At 37.6% G+C, this 20,363-nt stretch overlaps 1 long non-coding RNA gene across 1 annotated transcript in view; it reads left to right on the top strand.

Moving 5' to 3' along the window:
* The first annotated feature begins 420 nt into the window (after positions 1-420).
* Positions 421-20,363, top strand: part of LOC138163227 (uncharacterized) — a 58,744-nt gene continuing 38,801 nt past the window's right edge. The window contains exon 1 of the long non-coding RNA XR_011168849.1: positions 421-765. This is a non-coding gene — a long non-coding RNA (uncharacterized lncRNA). The remainder of the gene's footprint in view (positions 766-20,363) is intronic.

The raw sequence follows: 20,363 nt of genomic DNA, 5'->3' as shown, positions 1-20,363 counted from the left end.
AAGAGAATCAAAATGAACAACTTTTATATTTTATAGCTCCCCTTTTAGAAAATCAAGTAAGATTCCATAGTACTGGGACCATATGATGAAACATTGGGAATAGAACCAATAACCCTTAAACGCCAGATGCTAAAACAATAAACCTCATTAAAAATCTAAATTTTGTTCCATTCTACATCTTCCATTAAATAAAAATAGCAGAAGGCAAAATAAGAAATATAAGTGTTTCACTGTTACTCTCTCCCACCCACTCATGAAACAATGCTTTCTAACCACATGGAAATGATTTGTCTTCTCAGAAGTTTTGGGAACTTGAGTTTAAATCTGTTCCAAGAGTATGCAAAGACCTTATTAAACATAGGCAGTCTGTTATACTTTTCCTTTAAGAAAAAATATTGAGTAATGATGGTGGATAGGAAACTATCAAGTCGGAGGTGGAAGCAAGATGGCAGAACAGAAGCAGTAACTTTTCTAAGCTCCTCTGTGAATCCCTTCACTAAATTTTAAAAAGTGAATCTGGACAGATTTTGGAGGATCAGAATCCAAAGGCAAACAGAGCATGGCAGAATCAAGCCCAGGAAAGTGCCCACGTGAGTCTGGGCAGGGGGAGCTCAGAGCACATGGGGGCTGCAGCAGCTCAGACTACAGAGCAGACTACAGCAGAGAGAGAAGGAGCCCCAGCCATCAGACTCACCCACCCCAAGGGCGATTCACAGCCCTCTCACCAGAATCTCATTACAGGATAGGAGGATCCATTGGAGCCAGGTAAGAGAGGGCTCAGGGCCCCCAGCAGAGATAGCAGCTTCTCCTTGGGCTATCAGCCCCCAGATTGGAAGTTTAGAAATCACCTGCCCAGGGGCGGCCAGGTGGCACAGTGAGTAAGAGAGGCCCCGGGGTCAGGAGACCTGAGACTGGTTCTGGCCTCAGATACTTGGCACACACACAAAAATAACTGGCCGTGTAACCTTAAGCAAGTCACTTAACCCCAATTGCTTAAAAAAAAAAAAAAGAAGAAACAAAGAAATCGCCTGCCTGATTTTCCAGGGGCTAGGATGCCAAATGTTCCAATTCCCCCTCCCTGATCTAGAAAACCATGAGATAAATTTCCCACCCAGAGTGAGATCCTCAGATAGTAGAAATAGCCACAGGCTTGGGAGTCATTGAGAAGGGGTGTAACTGAGTCTGAAGAGAAGAGGGGGAGGGGTCCCAACAAGCCCCACCTGACCAGCAAAAGCCTGTCTGAGTGGTAGGTAGCCCAGGCGCATAGAGGCAGAAATCTGAAGTCGCCAGACCACCCCTCCTCCACAGATCACTCTGTGACCCTCAGCATAACTCAGGGGGAACACTGAGACTCCTGGCCTTGGCCTCAATCCACCCAATTGTATGCCACCACGAGCAGAGGGTAGGGAGGAGGACAAAATTTGAAACTCAAGGAATTGGGGAATTGAATCTTATAAACTAAAAGTAAACAAACAAATTAATTTTAAAAAAATTAAAAAAAAAAGAAACTATCAAATCAAGACCAACCTCTTTAGAATAGGGATTTGTGACTGGGTGTCCATGAACCTAGATTTGTTTTTTGTTTTTTTTTTTAATATTCTGATAACAATATTTCAATGTGATTTGTTTCTTTTATACCCATATGCATTTAAAAACAATATTCTGTTCGGTTTCAATTTTTGTTATTGCTATTGTCCTTTCTGTTTTCATATCTGTAGTCATCATGTATGTTTCCCTGGTTCTTTTTACTTTGTTTTGCCGCTATTATATGTCTTTTTTTCTGAATTCTTCACATTCATCATTTCTTACAGCATAGGGCTGTTCATTACATCCATGGGCCACTATTTGGTTACTCATTCTTCATTTGATGGGTATCTATTTTAGCTCCCACTCTTTAATATTACCAAGAGGATTCGCATAAATATTTTGTTGTACATGGGGCCTTTTTTCCTACCTTTGATCCCCTTGCCATGTATGTACAGCACAGTAATATGTCTAATACTGGGTCAAAGTATATAGACTTTTAGTCATTATGTTATCATAATTCAAATTGCTTTCTAGAATGGCTGGACCAATTAGCAACTTCATAACTCCATCAGTGTGTGTACTATTGCTCTGTTTTCCATTTATTGCTTCAGCGTTTAATGTTCCCATTTTTGCCATCCTTGATAATTTGCTGCGTGTGAAGTGAAACTTTAGGTCTATTGTGATTTGCATTTCTCTAGTAATTAAGTACAATCTTTTACAATTGTTCAAACTTTTCAGTTCTTCTTTTGAGAACTATTTATTCACATATTCCTTGTCCTTGAGGAATAGCTCTTAGAGTTTTACATTTGTGTCTGTTCCATACATATCTTACACAGTATGCACTTATCAAAAATATCTGTTGCAATTTTTTCTCCAATTGGCATCTTCCTTTATTTTCCTAATTTGAGTTTTATTCATTTGAAAAATATTTGCATTTATAAATCAATTATCAAATTTATCACTTTTTTGCATGCTCAATTTTCTTTTCTTTGTAAACAAAATCCTTCACTAACATTCTACTTGATGCCTCATTGTGCTATAAACAGGGCTCTGGGTCCTCAAAGCAAATCCTAGTGAAATATTACCACTTGAAGGTTCTACCAAGTGGGAAAAGTTTCAAATATAGATCCAACTGGGGTCACAGAGAGTCAGACACACTTGAAACAACATGACAATAGGTCCAAAGATGGATTTTATGTCTGTAGCTGAGTTCACAAAGAAAGACAACTGGTTGTAGTCACACATAGGTAGGACAAATCCCCTGCTTCCTACTGTATAGCTAAATGGATATGGGAAATTTGCTGAAGCTCAAGTAATTTGCATGCTGTAAGTACTAAGAACATGGTAGGACTTGGAAAGAATTTTTCTTTCCAGAAGAGAAGGTAGGTGGAAACGGTAAATGTATTAGGAGAAGGAAAAAAAAATGGCTTGAAGGTTTCTTTTCTATATCAATTAGTTATGGTTGTGGGCTTTCCTTTCCAGAAACCTAACTTCTTTCAAAGCACAGTTCAGGTGCCATCTACCATGCAAGGCTTCTTGAACTTCCCAAGTATTAGTATTCTTTCCTTCTTAAAGTCATTTTGTAAAAACTTTGTATTGATGTTATATCCTCTCAATAGAATGTAATTTCTCTGAGGACAGGAGCTCACATTTTGTCTTTATATTCCCAGAATCTGCCAAGGCAGCTAGGTGATGCTGTGGATAGTGTCAGGCCTGGAGTCAGGACAACATCTTCTAGGGTTCAAATCTGGGCTCAGCTACTGACTAGCTGTGTGACTCTGGGCAAGTCACTTAATCATGCTTACCTCAGTTTTCTCATTTATAATATAAACTGGAGAAAGAAATGGCAACCACTCCCACATCTTTTCCAAGAAAACCCTGAGTGGAGTCACAAAGAGTCAGACATAACAACATTCCCAGCTATGCCTTACGTTCTAAGTGCTTCATAAATACTGTCTTTATTGAATTTAATTAAGGGGGTTTAAACTGTGCCATTTTGCCCAAAATACATTTTTGGGGGGCAAATAGTCTCACAAATGAACATTCACACTACCTTTGATGACAATGAAGATCCTGCAGCAGAAGGCAGAGATAACTCAAAAGCAACAGCTTAGCAGGGAAGTCAAACAGCAAAGACAACAGTAGCTCTTCAGAAAAAAAAGGAGCTTTGAAAAGGGAAACCAGTGGAATCAAACAGAACAGCAGAGAGGTATAGCTAGTGGAGAGAAAATAAGACCGTGAGATTTGTTGCATCCAGCCTGGATGCAACCCTGGATTGATTGCTAGTTATTTGGTAAACATTCCCTCTCTCTGCCATGAGAATCTGTGGTATCCTGTATCCCTTCTTAGAGTGCTAGACTTACAATCAGGAAGGTCCGACTGCAAAGCCTGCCTAAAATGACTATTAACTGTGGAAGGCTGAGCAAAGCTCTTAAACTCTTTGTGTCTCAGTTCCCTCATTTGTAAAATGAGGGAGGTGGACTTGATGGCCACTAAGGTCCCTTATAGCTCTAAATCTATGATCCAATGATAATATATTTGAGGGGAAACATGTCATTCTTATTTTACTACCTATTTAGTCCCAGTTACAAGTTTTATTTTTTTAATTTGCTTTATGGCTCATTTGTAGAAAGTACACCAAATAGGAGTTCAAGCTATGTTTGCCTAACAAAGATTATCCAAAATACCTCTCTCACTTAATCTTGAGAAAGCAAGGGATCCCAGGCTTGTGTGAGACCTGAGACATGAAGATCTGCCTACCTAAGTTTAGAAAAACATCATTTTTGTTATCCTTCCTCACTGATGTCATCTGCAAATTTGTTATCATGCCTCTAGGTCCTTATCCAAGTCATTTATACAAATAATAACAGCACAGGGCCAACCAATCACAAATTCTCTAACAGGGAGTGATAACTTCCCTTCAATGTTCTCACTGGTTGATTACAGCATAGCACCAATTCTTGGCAAGTGTTATAGTGACTGACCTTGGAGTCAGGAAGAATTGGATTCAAGATGCACCTAACTGTGTGACCCAAAGCAAATCATTTAGCCTCTTCTCAGTACCCACCCCATATTATTCGTTAAGACTTTAAGAGGCAAAGGCAGTGGTAAAAGAAATTTCTTGACCCTGAGAATCAATGAAAACACAAATCCAGTGTAAAAAGAATGAATTCCCAAAACTGTTACAATCCAGTCATTGAAGAAAATGCATTGATGAGATTACAGATCCTAAATTGATGCAAGCAAGAGTTTTAACTGCACCTAAATTTTCTTTAAAATGTATTTAAATAAAGCTATATAGGTTGCTCTGAAATCATTTTGTAAAATTTTTTTTAATTCTGAAAACTATTTGTTAAAAAAATAATTAGACTCTAGTCTCTTAAGGAGTAAGAGCTTTGAAATTTAAGCTGCAATTGGTAGTTTCTTTGGTTTAGAATGAACTAGTTCTATGTTAGAATTTAGAATTATTTTTAGCAGAATCAGATTGTGCCACTAGCCTTTGCACATGATGTAAATGCATTTTAATGACCTATGAAAACTGATGTGAGTTCAAGTATTTCTTTGGGAGGAAAATATGTATCATAACTTTCCTCTACTAAATTCTTTTATTAAAATTTATTATTAATTTTAAAATTTCATTTCTTTCCAAATTCTGTCCCTCCCTTTCACCCCCTCCTCCAGCCACTGAGAAGGCAAGCAATATGATATCAATTATACATGTTCTCTTAACCCCTCTTCTGAATTCTGTCTTCAGTGTGGTGCAGTGGAAAAGGTAATGAACTTAGAGTGAAAGAACCTGGCTCTACCACTTACTACCTATCTGACCTTGGGAAAGTCACATCACTTGCCTGCCTCAATCTCTTCATCTGTAAAATGGGAGTTATTTTTTATTACTAAAATTAAAAGTACTAATAATTGCACTTACTTCTTAGGGTAGTTGTGGATAAGAGATAACATTTGTAAAGTGATTTGCAAACTTTAAAATGCTATGTAAATGCTAACTGTGATTATTAATTAATGTTAAGCAGAAGAGACTCTATTCTGATCCTGGAGGTAATAGGGAGTACTGAAATTAACTTGAATAGGGAATGGGACATAATCAGATTTGACTTTTAGAATAAATTGGAATCGGAAGAAATTTTAGGAAGGAAACCAGATAGGTTATTACAAATGTCCAGTTGCAAAGTGATTAGGGCCTGAATGAGCATGAGTGTGTGTGTGTATGTGTGTGTGTGTGTGTGTGTGTGTGTGCGCGTGAGAAGAGGGGGGGATATACATAAGAAATATTGTTGAGATAGAAATGACAAGATCTGGAAACTGCTTGAGTGCATAGGGTGTGTGAGAGGGAGGCATACTCTATACTTTTTAGATTATTAAAGGAAGAAAATCTAAACCATGGCACCCAAAACTGAACACAGAATCTCAGATGTGCTCTGACCAAAAATTCTTCTTTATTCTTGTCTGTCTTTTCATTCCTGGAAGTTAAGCCCCTCTTTTCAGCTCAAGATTGCACGACTTTTGAGTTGTTGGGTTTGGGGTTTTTTTGTTGTTGGCATATCAAACTGTTCATGCATATTAAGCCTGCAATCCATTAAAATCACCAGAAAATTTCAGATGAACTTTTTGCAACTATATTGCAACTATATTTGCAACTTCTCTCCCATTCTGTAGGTATGAAGTTGATTTTTAAAACCATAATTGTTTATTCTTTTCCCTATTGAATTTCATCTTACTCAATTAAATCCAAAATTCTGGTCTAATAAGTTCTTTTAGTATCCTGACTGTCATTCAGTTATTAGTTATCCTTCCTCACTGATGTCATCTGCAAATTTGTTAACATGCCTTCTATGTCCTTATCCAAGTCATTGATAAAAATGATAAGATCATAGGGCCAACCAATCACAGATCTTCTAGCAGGGAGTGATAAATTCCCTGCAGTGTTCTCATCATTTAAAACCCCAAATCCAAGTCAGGATTCTTAGTAAGAATTCCATAGGACCAGTGGAGTCCTATGGAGTTCACTGTCCAGCGGACAGTGATGGAGAAGTGAAGTAGAGGAAAAGACCCCACCACACTCCATTAGAGACTTACTATCATATATTAACATTGAGCCATTAACAACTACTCTTTGGGTCTGGTCATTCAGCAATTTTTGAATCCACCTAATTCACATCTCTCCTTTTCCACAAAAATAATGAGATATTTTATCAAAACCATAACCAAAATCTGAGTCATCTACAATTCTCTTCTCTGCTAGTTTAGTGTTCCTATTAAAAAAGGAAATAAAGTTAGTGTAGAGTAACCTGTCCTCAATGGAGTCAAGGTGACTGTAACCACTGCTTCCTTTTCTAGATAGTCATTAACCATCTCTTGATAATCCATTTTTGAATTTTCCCAATAATTAAAGTTATCGTCATTGTTCTATAGTCTACAGTCCTTCAAGAAAAATTGTGTTGACATTTACCCTTTTCCAGTTTTATGGTGTCTCTCTGGTTCTTCACAGTCTTTCATATATCACATGCAATAGCTCAGTAATCACATCATTCAATTCTTTCAGGACCCAAAATTGTAGTTCATCTGAGCCAAGTGTCTTGAGTTCATAGGGGCAAATAGGAGCTCTCTTACTATCTACTCATTTATCTTTGGTATCAAATCTCTCACAACCATTTTTTCTGTCATTTCTATCACAAATCTGAGTTATTCTCCTTAGCAGAGAAGAAGCAAAATGAAAATTTAGCAGCTCTGTCTTCTCTCTTTTGTCAGTAACTAGCATTCTGTCCTCCTGAAGCAATACTCTTGCCTCTTCTTTGATAGTCATCTTTTCCCAATAAAGCTAAAAACGAAGAGAAAGGAACAGCCCCCCCACACACAACATTGTTGTTTTTAGCTTCCCACACCAGCTTTCAATGATTCCGAGCTTTAACACTCTTGAAACTACTTTTATAGGATCATACCCATGCTCTCATATTCATCTTCTGTTATACGTGTGGCTTTACTTTCCTTTTCTGTATCAATCTTTAAAATCAGAGTTGGTCAGGGCAACTAAGTGGTACAGTGAATAGAGCACCGGCCCTGTAGTCAGGAGGACCTGAGTTCAAATCCGGCCTCAGACACTTAACACTTACTATCAGTGTGATCTTGGGCAAGTCACTTAACCTCAACTGCCCTGCCTTCCCCTCTCCAAAAAGACAAAAAAAATCAAAGTTGGTTGGTGAGTTCCCTGGGTTCTTGGTCTCTTCTGACAAATCCCATTTTTCTTCTTCATTGGAATTGTTTCCCATTGTGTTTTTAGAATTTTATTCTTGAGAGTTTCCTATTGCTACTAGGCTGACTTCTCCTTTAGTATTTTAGTCTACAACATTCTACCTATTATTCCTCTAAACTCTTGACATTTATCGCAAAAATTCTAGGGTGCAAGTAAGACTTTGCCCATCTTTCCTCTCCTTGATCATGACCTCTACCAGTGAGTGATAACTTCCCTGCAATGCTCTCATGATTTACAATCTAAAATCCAAGTCTGGATTCTTAATTCTAGAGGACCAGAATGGAGTCCAGAGGATACTGTCCAGAGAACAATGATACAGAAGACCCTACCTGTACCCAAAGCTATAAGTAGCACATTTTGCTCCAAGGACAATCATCAAGGAATCCTTCTTGACAAGCGCCTCCCTCAAATCAACTTTTAAAAATGAATTAGTTGAGTGAGGGAGGAGGGTCCCAGGGTTCCTTCCTGTGGAAAGGAGATATGGACTCCAGGATAGTAGGGCAGGTCTTGGTCTGGTCAGGGAGCAGCTCTAATCAGGGAAGGAAGCACACATTCTGGAAGTTTCCTATTTTAAGCAATTAATCGTAATAACTAGCAACAAAATTCAGTTGTTTCTATTCTGCTGAAGGACTGCAAATACACCATCAACACACTCTAAATGGCAGTACCTTGGTAAACATCCCAGTTTCCTTGTTCTAGTTATACCTCTGCCTGAACCATCCTTTTGCCTCTCTTTCCCTCCCAGTCTACTTCTGTTAATGAGACAGGGACTAGAGACATCCCTGGGGACATGAATGCCAATAAATGCCCAATTAGTTTTCTCAGCAGCAATGCTGCCACCCTGATCTGATCTTCGATATAATTTCTTGACCCTAATCTGAGGGCATTTTATGTACAAAACTTCTACTGCCTCCAGAAACTTTTTCCTCACACACCTATCTTTTTGTCTTGCTGGGAACAGGTTTTCCATCTTTCTTATGCCTCTTAGAAAAAGTCCAGCAAAACTTTTCTATATTTGCTTTTTGTTGACCCTCTTATCTGCCTCTAATTTTCTAATGATCTAGGGGATAGTTTTAAAGTTTCAATAATTGCTTAGGAATTTCAAGTGGCACTTAATGAGATTGTATCAAAAGTCCTTTTCTCATGTTAGAAGGGAAGAAAAATTGAGTATCAAAATATAAACACAAGGATGTGTCTAATTTGAGTTTACAAAGAATAATTAGGTATTGCTCCAGGTACTTATAATATTAGTAAGACATTGGCTATAAAGAATATAATCTCATTCTGTTTACATGGCACATCCTTTGGAGTAAACATGTGTGGTAAATGAAATTCTTCAATAACATTTTAATATAGGATTTAAGCTGGAAAGCACTGCACAAATAGCAATGGTCCTTTTGCAGGAGCCTTGTCTTTGGGGAAAATCTTCATCTTTTTTTGGCTTATAATAATTTCTGGACCAATAATAATTTCAAAATGAACATTTGAATCTTACTGATGGTTCATTATTCACTCCTAATTTGCTCTTCATTGTCACAAAGTTAATGGGATTTATGTTTGGTAAATATCATGTGCTCTCTCTCCGCATTGAAAGTGATTATTTTTCTTTATTGCTCATTCAATATTTATGGCGGTAAAAGGACAAAGCTAGAACTTTTCACAAATGTGGTATAATGGAAAGAGCAGTGAATTAAGCATTAGGAGACCTGGGTTCATTCCTGGCTCTGAAAATGATTAGCTACGTGGCCATGGGCAGATCGCTTCACCTCTCTAAGGCTCATCTGTAAATTGGAGATAAGCACACTCACCTTTCCTCTCACAGGCTTGTTGTTAGGCCAGCATCTTGGAGTGCTATGTAAATATTAATTATCATCAAGGAAATACAGCAATGTCCCCCAGCCATGTTGTTGCTTACTTAAAGAATCACAATGGTAGGGAAAAAAACCTTGCCTTTACTAACTCATTCACTTTTTATGCTTTCATAAACCAATAAACAACTGCAATTAAAGCCTTCTGAGAAGCTGGACAAGACCTATACTCTTATCAAATTTTCAATTATTTCTATTAGGTGACAATGAGTAAAATGACTCCAAGTGTAACTAATATTTTAGAAAGAAAGAGACTTTTCCCCACACTCTTGTACCCTGAGATGCCTTGTATGAAGAGACACACAAGGGAACCATCTACCAAGCCCTTAGCAAGGTTTGGTAGAATTGGTCTTCGAAGTAGAGACAGTGCCCTCCTGTCACAAGCTTTTCACATATACCCCTTTTGCAGGTTTTTCAGCTTATGGTGAGAGAGACGTACAACCTTTCACTGGGTAGAGTAGATCCATAATATAACAATCCAGAATCAGGAGAAGCACTTCAATCAGAATCTCATGGTATGTAATGATGAGCGTGGGCTTGGTGAGAGACCAATAAAAATAGCTCAAACTTACATAACATTACATATATAAACACACACACATAGACATATAGAAAAGTTCCTTTGATCCTTGTGAAGTAGCTGTTGCGATTATCCTTATTCTACAGATGAGAAAATTGAGGCTCAGGGAAGTAAAAAAGGCACACAGCTAGGAAGTATGAGAGGGATTTCGAATTTGTTCCTTTTGATCCTAGGTCCACTACTGTGTTCACCTGGACAATATATGTGGAAGGAAAAAAGGAAAGAGGAAGGAAGGAAGGAAGGAAGGAAGGAAGGAAGGAAGGAAGGAAGGAAGGAAGGAAGGAAGGGAGGGAGGGAGGGAGGGAGGGAGGGAGGATTTACTAAGCACTTATGTGGCAGGCAGCTAAGTTATTATACATACATACATATATATATATATATATACATATATATACACACACATGTACATATATTGAAAGAGAGATTGATACACACACATACACACACACACAAGCTCCTAACAAATGCTTGTTGACTGAACAACAATCATTGGGATTAAGCATAATACCTAACTCCCCACCTCCTGTATCTCCATTTCTTCCACAACCTACTAAATCTCTTGCCTCCTGCTAAAACTGGTTTGTGTTTCATCTACCACTTTATATCTGGGGAAAATGTATCAGTGGTCTGTACCATATTTTTGGGATAACTGGATTTTTCAGACAACATTTGTTATAGACTAACTTGTTTAATCAATCAATAAACATTCAGTACCTACTACATACCAAGTACTGTGTTAAGCTCTGAGACTACAAAAAAAAACAAAAGACAATTCCTACCCTGAAGGAGTTTATAATCTAATTGGGGAGACAATGTACAAATATATTCAAAGAAATTTATATTCAAGATAAATAGGAAATGATTAAATTAAGAAGGATTGAAGAAAGCTTTCTGTAGAAGGTGGGATTGTAGTTGGCACTAAATGTCTACCTGGGAAACTGTGCTAGACAAGTGATGTTCAGAATACAGTTTATTCAGCTCAAAAGTTTTTCCATACAACTTTTTTTTGAGACAATTACCTTTAAGTTACATGCCAGGGTCTGTGGATAGTAAGTGTCTAAAGCTAGATTTGAACTCAGATCCTCCTGACTCCAGGGCCACTATGCATCCTGGCTGCACCCCATACAATTTTCTTCATGATTGCTTAACCTAAGAAATTCCTCATTGCTTTTAATTATGAATATATTCAACAATGGCTGGGGCTTCCTACTAGGTCAGTTTTTAAGGCTCTTCATTCTCAGCAAAAGTGCCACATTGAATTTAAAGTCTACTGCAGCAGCATCCCTGGCTGTGCACACTTGTTAGTTTGGTGTGAAAGTGATTAAAATGTTATATAGTACTCAATGAAGACATTTATTTTTAAATAAATGAAAAAGAACCTATTTTCAGCAATAATTTTTCAAAAGAAAGTTGTTATGAATGGATCTACTTTTTTCAGAACAAATGCAGGATTTACCAGGGGCAGAATATAAGAAAAATGACATTTGGAAGTCAACATAAAGATTCCAACTCCAATTCAGAGGTGGAAAATGAGACTAGCTGATTGTCGCCTAATCACTAAAATACCTATAGTCAACTGCTGAAATTTCTCAGGTCCATGTATTTAAATTTATTTCTATTAGACACTGGGGGTTATTTTTTTTCTTACCCACTAAACTAGCAGATTCTATTCATGCAGAACTATTGAGACTACAGCCTTTGGTTTGTTTTAGTAGTTGGCCATAATGTACTTTTTTTCCAAAGGGAACTTTAATCTCATGTTTTCTAATGGATAATGATCCTTTGAAGACAATAATTTTTAAGACAATAGATGTACTCTCTCTGTAACTAAGACAAAAATCTTGTCAATAACATGACAAAATCTATGTAGTCTAAATGCAATGCTCTTTTCTTTCTTCTGGGAGAGAAAATTAGCTATTTGGGGTGATTATATGTCTCCAGAAGAGCTCCTGTAAGACAACTAGAGACTTCAGTCTTGTGCTTAAGTCTAATGATTATTTCAATATCTATAACCTACATCCCTGATATTTCCTTTTTTGGAACTGGCAAGATCATATTAATTTACAATTAAGGCTGAGATAACTAAACATATACTGGGAAAAGGCAGCAGGTTTTAATAAATTGCATACTGATTTAAGTATTATTTCATTTCCATCTTTTTTTATTCCCACAAATGTATTATTCATTAAATTTGAACCCATAGCCAAAGTTCTGAATAGGCTCCCCTTCCTTAAAGACAGAGCTTATTAAATTTATGTCTTTGTTTCCTCAACACCTAGCAATGTATAAAGCACAAAGTGAACATTTAATAAATGTTTGTTCACTGATTGATTGATCTTCACATCTACATCAAAATTTGCCCAACATGTCATCCATACTATGTAAAAGTAAAGAATCAAAAAGCAGGGGCATCTAGGTGGAGCAGTGAATAGAGCACCAGTCCTGGAGTTGGGAGAACCTGAGTTCAAATCCAGCTTCAGACAACACTTACTAGCCATGTGACCTTGGCAAGTCACTTAACCCCAATTGCCCTACCTTCCCCCTCCAAAAAAGTAAAAACAAAAAAAAAAAATCAAAAAATAAAATTTTGGAGTAAAATTTACTTTAATCTAAATTTGTTTCCTATTCTACCCCGGGTCCATTTATTTGATGGTATCCTTTTGTTTCTTGAATTTGGGCTTGGACATTTTAGGAGTAGGCTTTTATTGCCATGTGATGACAGAGCACACAGGCAGAAGGTAGTTGCATGTAATTAACTGTCCCCTCCACACCTAACTTTGAGAAGCAGTTAAAAAAATCCTACAAAATTCACAGCTGGAAAGGAAGAGATAAGTGAAGGGAGAAGTCATTCCCTTTTGTACATCAACACCAGCTTGTCTGGTTCCAAAAGAGGATTCATTTTGCAATATAGGTCTCTTAGCAAAGAATCACATTGTGAAAGCAGCAATCCCTCCACCCCTAAAGCTTTCACATGGTTGATCAGAACCAGGAGTGGGGATTCTGAGCCTTCTCCATTGGCAAAAATGGTCCCAATTACAATTAAATTGGACTATTCCTTCAATAGCTATGTAATTTATTGAAACAACCAAGTAGCAAATATACCCAAACAAATTCTTAAAAAAGTAAATTATAAGATCCATTACAACTCAAACTGATTCCCTCTTTTCACCACCTCACCTTTTGAAAACAGAAGGATTAAGCAAGTTTTTAGAATTCAATTGAATCTCAATTCAGTCCAATAAAGATTTATTAAGAGCCTACAAGATCTCAGGCACCATATTATGCACTGGGAATACAATGAATTTAATTTTTAAAAAGATAGTCCCTACCCTCATAAAACTTACAATCCAAAAGGGAAGCCAATACAGAAAGGGAGGAAGGAAGGAGGGAGAGAGGAGAATAGGAAAACAGGGTGTCCCCAGCACAGGTCACCTTATCCCATGAAGTTGACACCAGAAAGGGTAGTACATGGAGAGTGGAGTGCTCTGAGATTTCAGTTCCTGCCTTCTATAAACAAAGACACTGGGAGGACTTTGGTACTCCATCCTCCAGCGTCCAAAGAGAGGGGAGAGTTGGCTAAGGGAGGTAGAGTCAATCAAAGTTTGAGTTAGCTGTATTCAAGATTTCCACAACAAATCCTCTGAGGGAACAGGAAAGATAAAGCCCAGGAGTCAGCTCTCCTTAATCTCAATATTGATGTCTCACAATAGGCACTTTGTCATGCCTGGTCAGTCCCAAATCTAGTTATGCTTTGACCTTTTCTTAAATTCTAAATTAATAGGGTTCTTCGTAGGGTCCTACAAGCTCTCAGGGTGATATAAGTTCTTGCTTCTCTGTTTCCCACTTTGGGTGGCAAGGAAATACCATAGGGCTTCCCCCTTCCAGCCATCCTAGAGAAGAAAAGCTAAAAATGGAGTCTCTTGCTAGGAAAAAAACCCCAACAGATAAAGCAACAAAACTCCCAAACTGAAGTGGCTAAACAGCAGAATAAAAGTCTGTGCAAGGCCCTTCTTCTCAGGGGAATATGAGGGCGTACATAACCAGCTCAGGATATGGTTTTCTGGGCGCAGCAGCGTGTGAGTTGGACAGGGAGTTACTGTGGAAGACCTTGAGGATTCTGCATCTCTCTACTAAAGTTCTTTCCTTTCTTTTTGGCCTGAAGCTTCTGGTTTCTCCTGGGTTTTCCTTAAGTGCCATTTCTTGGAGAATGGTAGCTGATGACCTCACAGTTCTTCCAGCATATTCAGAAAGTGACTTGAACCTGACATCTCTATCTTGCTTTGTGAATTCTATGAATCTATTTCAAGAATGTGGGTACTCCCTCCACTCATGCAAATCACAGCCTGCTCAGTTTGTCCCATCTTATGTGTTTCTCATCTGTACCCACAATTCCTTGGCATAGAGAAACAACTGCAGCAGATGGGCCTCAATGATGGCCATCTTGTGGTATGATCCACACGATCATGAAGCTAACAAGTGTTCTCAGGTCAGTGGTAAGACAGCCAGGAGATATGGACTCCTTCAGATCTTCTGCTAGCATATTTTCTTTCAGTCACCTCAGAGATGAAGTGCTTGTTCTAAAATTTCAGACCCTTAGACCTTTTTATTCTACCCCTTAATGAAAGGAGCACAAATGTTTTTGCATCATAAACACATGTTAAAAGTTAAGAGGAGTCCCTGTCCCTAGTAAACACGAACCACAATGTGTTCAAATCGGCAGTTTGATGGTGCCCACAGACAGCTGGAGAAGGGGGGTAGATCGCACAGCTGGAGAAACTAGCAGTAAATTACACTCTTGGAAGCTCGCGAATAAACAAACAACAACAAAGAAAATGTTGTGAAACCAGACAGTTTGCTGAACTGGTAAGACAATTCAAATTGAAGGACATGACCTACTTCAAAAAGCTCTAATTTACTATGTAAGGGTTTGCTGCTATTTAATTATTTTAAATTAAAATGAAAATCACCCAAGTAGTTACTGCCATGGTCCCTTGACATGTAGCCATATAAAAATATTTTCTTTTAAAGGGGAAGTGTGCTCTTCTTAGACACAGCCCCAGAATCATTTAAAAAGGCAGACCTTCACATACACCAAATATGCATAATTGCTCCTTTATAGTAGAAAAAAACCTGGAAATAAAATGGCACCTATCAGTTGGGTAGTGGATGAACAAATTGTGATCCAAGAATGTAACAGAACATAATTGTACTATAAGGAACTATGAAATTGAGAAATTCAGAGAAACATGGAAAGACTTGGCCCTGGAGAAGAGATGAGAAAATGTGCCTCCTTTTCATGGAAAGGATGGGAAGCTATGGGTTCAAAATGTTACAAATACTGTCAAATACTATGGGTTTGTTGATTGGTTAGTTTAGCATAACTATTTTTCTTCACTATGATGGAAAGTACACTGGTATGGATAAGGAATGATATATTTGAAAATGACTGTGATGATATCCAATAAAATTGTCTGAATAACTGAAAAGCAGCCTTTCAGAAATCAGGTATAGAACAGTTCATATCATATATCCAGATAAGTTCCTACTGAATATGTTATTTAGATATGAAAGATCAAATCATAAACAAATAGAGGAACAAGGGAGAAAATGTCCTTTGAGTCTATGGAAGGGTGAGGAGTTCAAGACAGACATGGGAGAGAGAGGATCACAGAAAATAAAATGTCAATTTTTATTACATCTATTTTAAATATTTTTACACAAATTAAATAATGCTGTTGAGATTAGGAAAGAATTCTTTAACTGGGGAAAATATCTTTACATAATTTCTCTTATAAATGATCTCATTTCCAAGATATATAAGGAACTAATAAAAATTTATTAGAATGAGTCATTTCCCAATTGATAAATGGTCAAAGGACATGAACAGGCAGTTTTCAAAGGAATAAATATAAGCTGTCAATAGACATAGAAAATGTTCCAAATCACTACTAAATAAAGAAATGCAAATAAAAAATCTTTGAGATTCAAACTCATACCCATCAAGTTGTCATATTGAGCAAAAAGGGAAAATGCATATTAATGCACTCTTGGTAGAGCTGTGAATTGATCCAGTATTTCTGGGAAGTAGTTTGGAATGATATTCCAAAAGCCACCAAACCACATACCTTTGACCTAACAATACCACTGGTATGTCTATACCCCAAAAGAGATCAAAGAAAGAGGAAAAATATCCATCCATAGGCATAAAAATATTTATAGCAGCTATTTATATTCCACCTTAAAAGCTTGAAACTAAGGGGGAGCTCCTCATTTGGGGAATGGCTAAACAAATTATGGTATAGGTACAGAGTGAAATATTATTGTGCTATAAAAAATGAAGAAAACAGAATCACAAGCTGGACGGCTTTGAAGGTTATAAATTGAATTTACTGCACATTTAAAAAGAAAAGTGAGGAAGCGGCCCCTAACAGAAAACTGTTTTAAATATTTAACTTTTCTTTGTTTCTTTTTCTTTTTCTCTATGTATATGGGTATACCCTTTATATTTTTTAAGTTCAGGATACAATTAAATTTATTTTTAAATACTGATGTAAAATATAGCACCAACAGATTTTTTAAGAAATCATTAAAGTGAGATCTTGAACAAAGAAAAAATAGCTTCGAAGGTCACTAATGGATAGGACATATTAATAAGTACCTTGAAACAAATGTCAGTTCCTGAGAAGGGCTAATGAAATTCCTGATTTTCTCCACCAATTATCTGGCTACCAACACCTTTCCACCAGAAACTGTTCACAAAGCTGTAATACCCCAAATGTGTTCATGGCCAATATTCTTTTTACCTAGGGATCTTTGCTGGAGATGACCAATAGATCACCTGGAAGGCTAAGGCATACAGAGCACTCAGGATGCTTGAGATTGGATTTAAGTGGGACATCACATACAAGGCATCATCAAGGGACATTTCTACTAAGTATAAACATCAATCTATGACAAAATTACTTACAATGAGAATGAGACCTTAACAATAGTCCTAAAATATAAGGCACATATTTTTTTTTTCCTGAAAAGAAGACGGCCAGGGGAACCTTTCCTAGATCCAGCTGGGTCTACCTATCTCTGAAGTCCTTACAGAATTCCCAACTCCTCACAGAGTAAAGGAGAAAGAGATTGTGGGTTTTTTAACTTCTGGTTCCTGTGGGAAGAGCAGGAGAATAAAGAATTTCAGCCAAATGGGAGGCAGGAAATAATATAGATAACTTTAAAAGGGTGGTACTAATGAAGGAAATCCAAGGTTGATATTGGATGGAAAAATTTGGTGAATTTGGTGAGAAATTGAGGAAAAATTGATGGAGAAAAATATCCAGGCCCAGATATTGGTCCAAATTCTACTTCAAAGTTGAAAAGGGGAAAAAAATAAACCAAACAACAACAAAACAAACCATGGGGCAGCTAGGTGGCACAGTGAATAGAGCACTGGCCCTGAAGTCAGGAGGACCTGAGTTCAAATTTTGCCTCAGATACTTGACAATCAACTAATTGTGTGACCTTGGGCAAATCACTTAACCCCAGTTGCTTTGCCTTCCTCACTCCAAAAAAAAAATGTTAAAAATGGAGTAGGATAAAAGATGTTAAAGGACATTTTAAATAATGAAAGAATTAAGAAGGATCATGGAAGATTATGGCATAGAATCCGAATCAAAGGATAAAGGGAATGTAATCTGGTAGTTGGCAAGGTAAGTAAGAAAAAGAAAGAAGAAAAGTAAGAAGCAAAAAGAAAAAGTATGAATTGGTGGATGGGATAAATTGACAGAACATATAGCTTACTGCCAGGCTCCAAGGAAGGTAGGTGGGGCTGTGGAGTTGTTGAGACTAAGGAAAAGCAGTTGAATGGGCTTTAAGAACTTATTGAAAGATGATTTTTTTTTAAGCAATTGGGGTTAACTTGCTCCAGGTTACATGGCCAGTTATTTCTGGGAGTGGTGCTAAGTATCTGAGCCTGATCCCCAGGTCATCCTGACACTAGGGCCGGTGCTCTTACTCACTGAGCCACCTGGCCACCCCTAAGCAACTGGGGTTAAGTAACTTGCTCAAGGTTACATGGCCAGGTGTTTCTGGGTGGGTGCTAAGTGTCTGAGCCTGGATTTGATCCCCAGGTCATCCTGACAGTGGGGCCAGGGGCTCTTACTTGCTGTGCTACCTGGCCGCCCCAAAAGATGACTATTAATTGTAAACATGTTAAAGTTTCAACCAAGCATTTAGACTAAGGTAAAACATCCACAAGAAGCTTTTGTTTTCCTTTTTAAGATGAAAGTTTCAACTATTCATGTATTCACTGTTCACATGTCTTCCAGAGTTGTCACTCTTAGTTGTGTTCAAGTTATAGATTAATCTTCTAACTGGAGGAACAAAGCAAAGGGATATGAAGAATGCCTTTCCAACATCCCAGTTGGTAGAAAGAATGAAGTGTTCCTATAGCGGGAAAAAAGAATTGAGGCTTCAAAACAAGGAAAAGATGGAAGTGATAGAAGAAGGGAGAGTGAACTCTTTTCAGGATGTGAAAAATAGAAGAGTGTTACACAGAAGAGTTAAAAAAAAACAAAAGGATAAAGGGCAACTGGGTATTTAGAGCTTAGGCACCTCCGGAAGCAGAAAAAGCTAAATGTTTTACAGTGGAAATGGTTTGCCTTTTAAAAGAAAAATGATATATTAGAGTTTTAGAAGCTGTAAGGTAAGGTAATACAGTAAGAATTAGAGGAAAAACAGAAAAATAGTAATAGCTGGTGATTCTCTGCTCAAGCATAAGACAGTGCACCTGATAATAATAGTGGTCAGTTGTTTTCCCAGGGAATGTAGCCAAAACATAGCCACAGGCTAGAATAGAAATACATCTAACAAATTCTGCTAATTTATTTGCTGAGTTTCTTTCAGATATAACCAAAAGGGCTTTAAACTAAAAAGGATAGGGGTAAGGTCCTTTTGATAATGTTAAGGCTAACCTCTTGTCTTCTACTGTGTCCATCCTCAAAGGAAAAGAAAACTGGCCCACCTAGTATGTTGTCACCACTTAGTCATCCCTAAACTTTCCTCCTCTCCTCTTTTTTATTATTATTCAATTTTATTTTATTTTCAGTTCCAAATTCTTTCCATCTCCCCACTATCCCCACCTATTGTTAAGACAAGACACATAAAACCCATTACAAATATGAAGTAATAAATAAAATTTTCCCATTAGTTATGTTAAAAAAAAAAAGAAAGATCTGTATTCTGAACTTATGAGTTCTCTATCTGGAAGTGGAAAACATTTTTCATCAGGAGTCCTTGAAATTTTGGTGCATCTCATGTTGATCAGAGTTACTAAGTCTTCCATAGTTGATTACCTTTATAATATTGATGCTACTGTGTAAATTGTTCTCCCAGTTTAGCTCACTCCACTTTGTATCAGTTCAAATAAGTCTTCTCAGGTTTTTCTGGAAAAAATCTTCATCATTTCTTTCAGCACAATAGAATTCCACCACATTCATATATGATAATCCGTTCAGTCATTTCCCCAGTTGATTGGCATCCCCTCAATTTGCAATTCTTTGCCACAAAAAAATAGATTCTATAAATGTTTTTGTACATATGGATCCTTTTCCTTTTTCTTTGATCTCTTTGGAGTAAAAACTTAGTAGCAGTATTGCTGGGTCAATGGATATACACAGTTTTACAGCCCTTTGGGCATAGTTCCAAATTGCTTTCCAGAATTGTTGGGCTGTCTTTTCCCCTAGGATTGGTGCTAATATGGCTCCTTGAGAGCAGAGGCAACTCACTTTTCTCCAATCCATCTGATAAATCCTGAGGATTCTATCTCCATATTCTATCTTCTGGGACACTGAACCCAGATGACTCTGGAGGAGAAAGTGAGACTGGTGTCCTTGCACAGCCCTCCCTCACTGAAATCAAAGTCAAGTGCAAGTCATGTCATCATTTTCCTGATGTCATGGTCCTCTTTGAAACCGATGAGTAGTTCAAGCTGCCTGAATGGGAAGTCAGGCAGCTGGGTAACTCAGCTCATCTTCTCTCTCTGTCTCTGTCTCTGTCTGTCTCTGTCTCTCTCTCTCTCTGTCTGTCTGTCTCTCTCTCTCTGTCTGTCTCTCTCTCTCTCTCTCTCTCTCTCTCT

The sequence above is a fragment of the Petaurus breviceps genome, unplaced genomic scaffold, assembly GCF_028583685.1.
Source record: "Petaurus breviceps papuanus isolate PSGF00001 unplaced genomic scaffold, PetGlider_PUasm1.0 125, whole genome shotgun sequence".
Classification (NCBI taxonomy): domain Eukaryota; kingdom Metazoa; phylum Chordata; class Mammalia; order Diprotodontia; family Petauridae; genus Petaurus; species Petaurus breviceps.
Note: the sequence above shows the minus strand (reverse complement) of the source record. Positions and strands in the feature narration are given on the sequence as shown.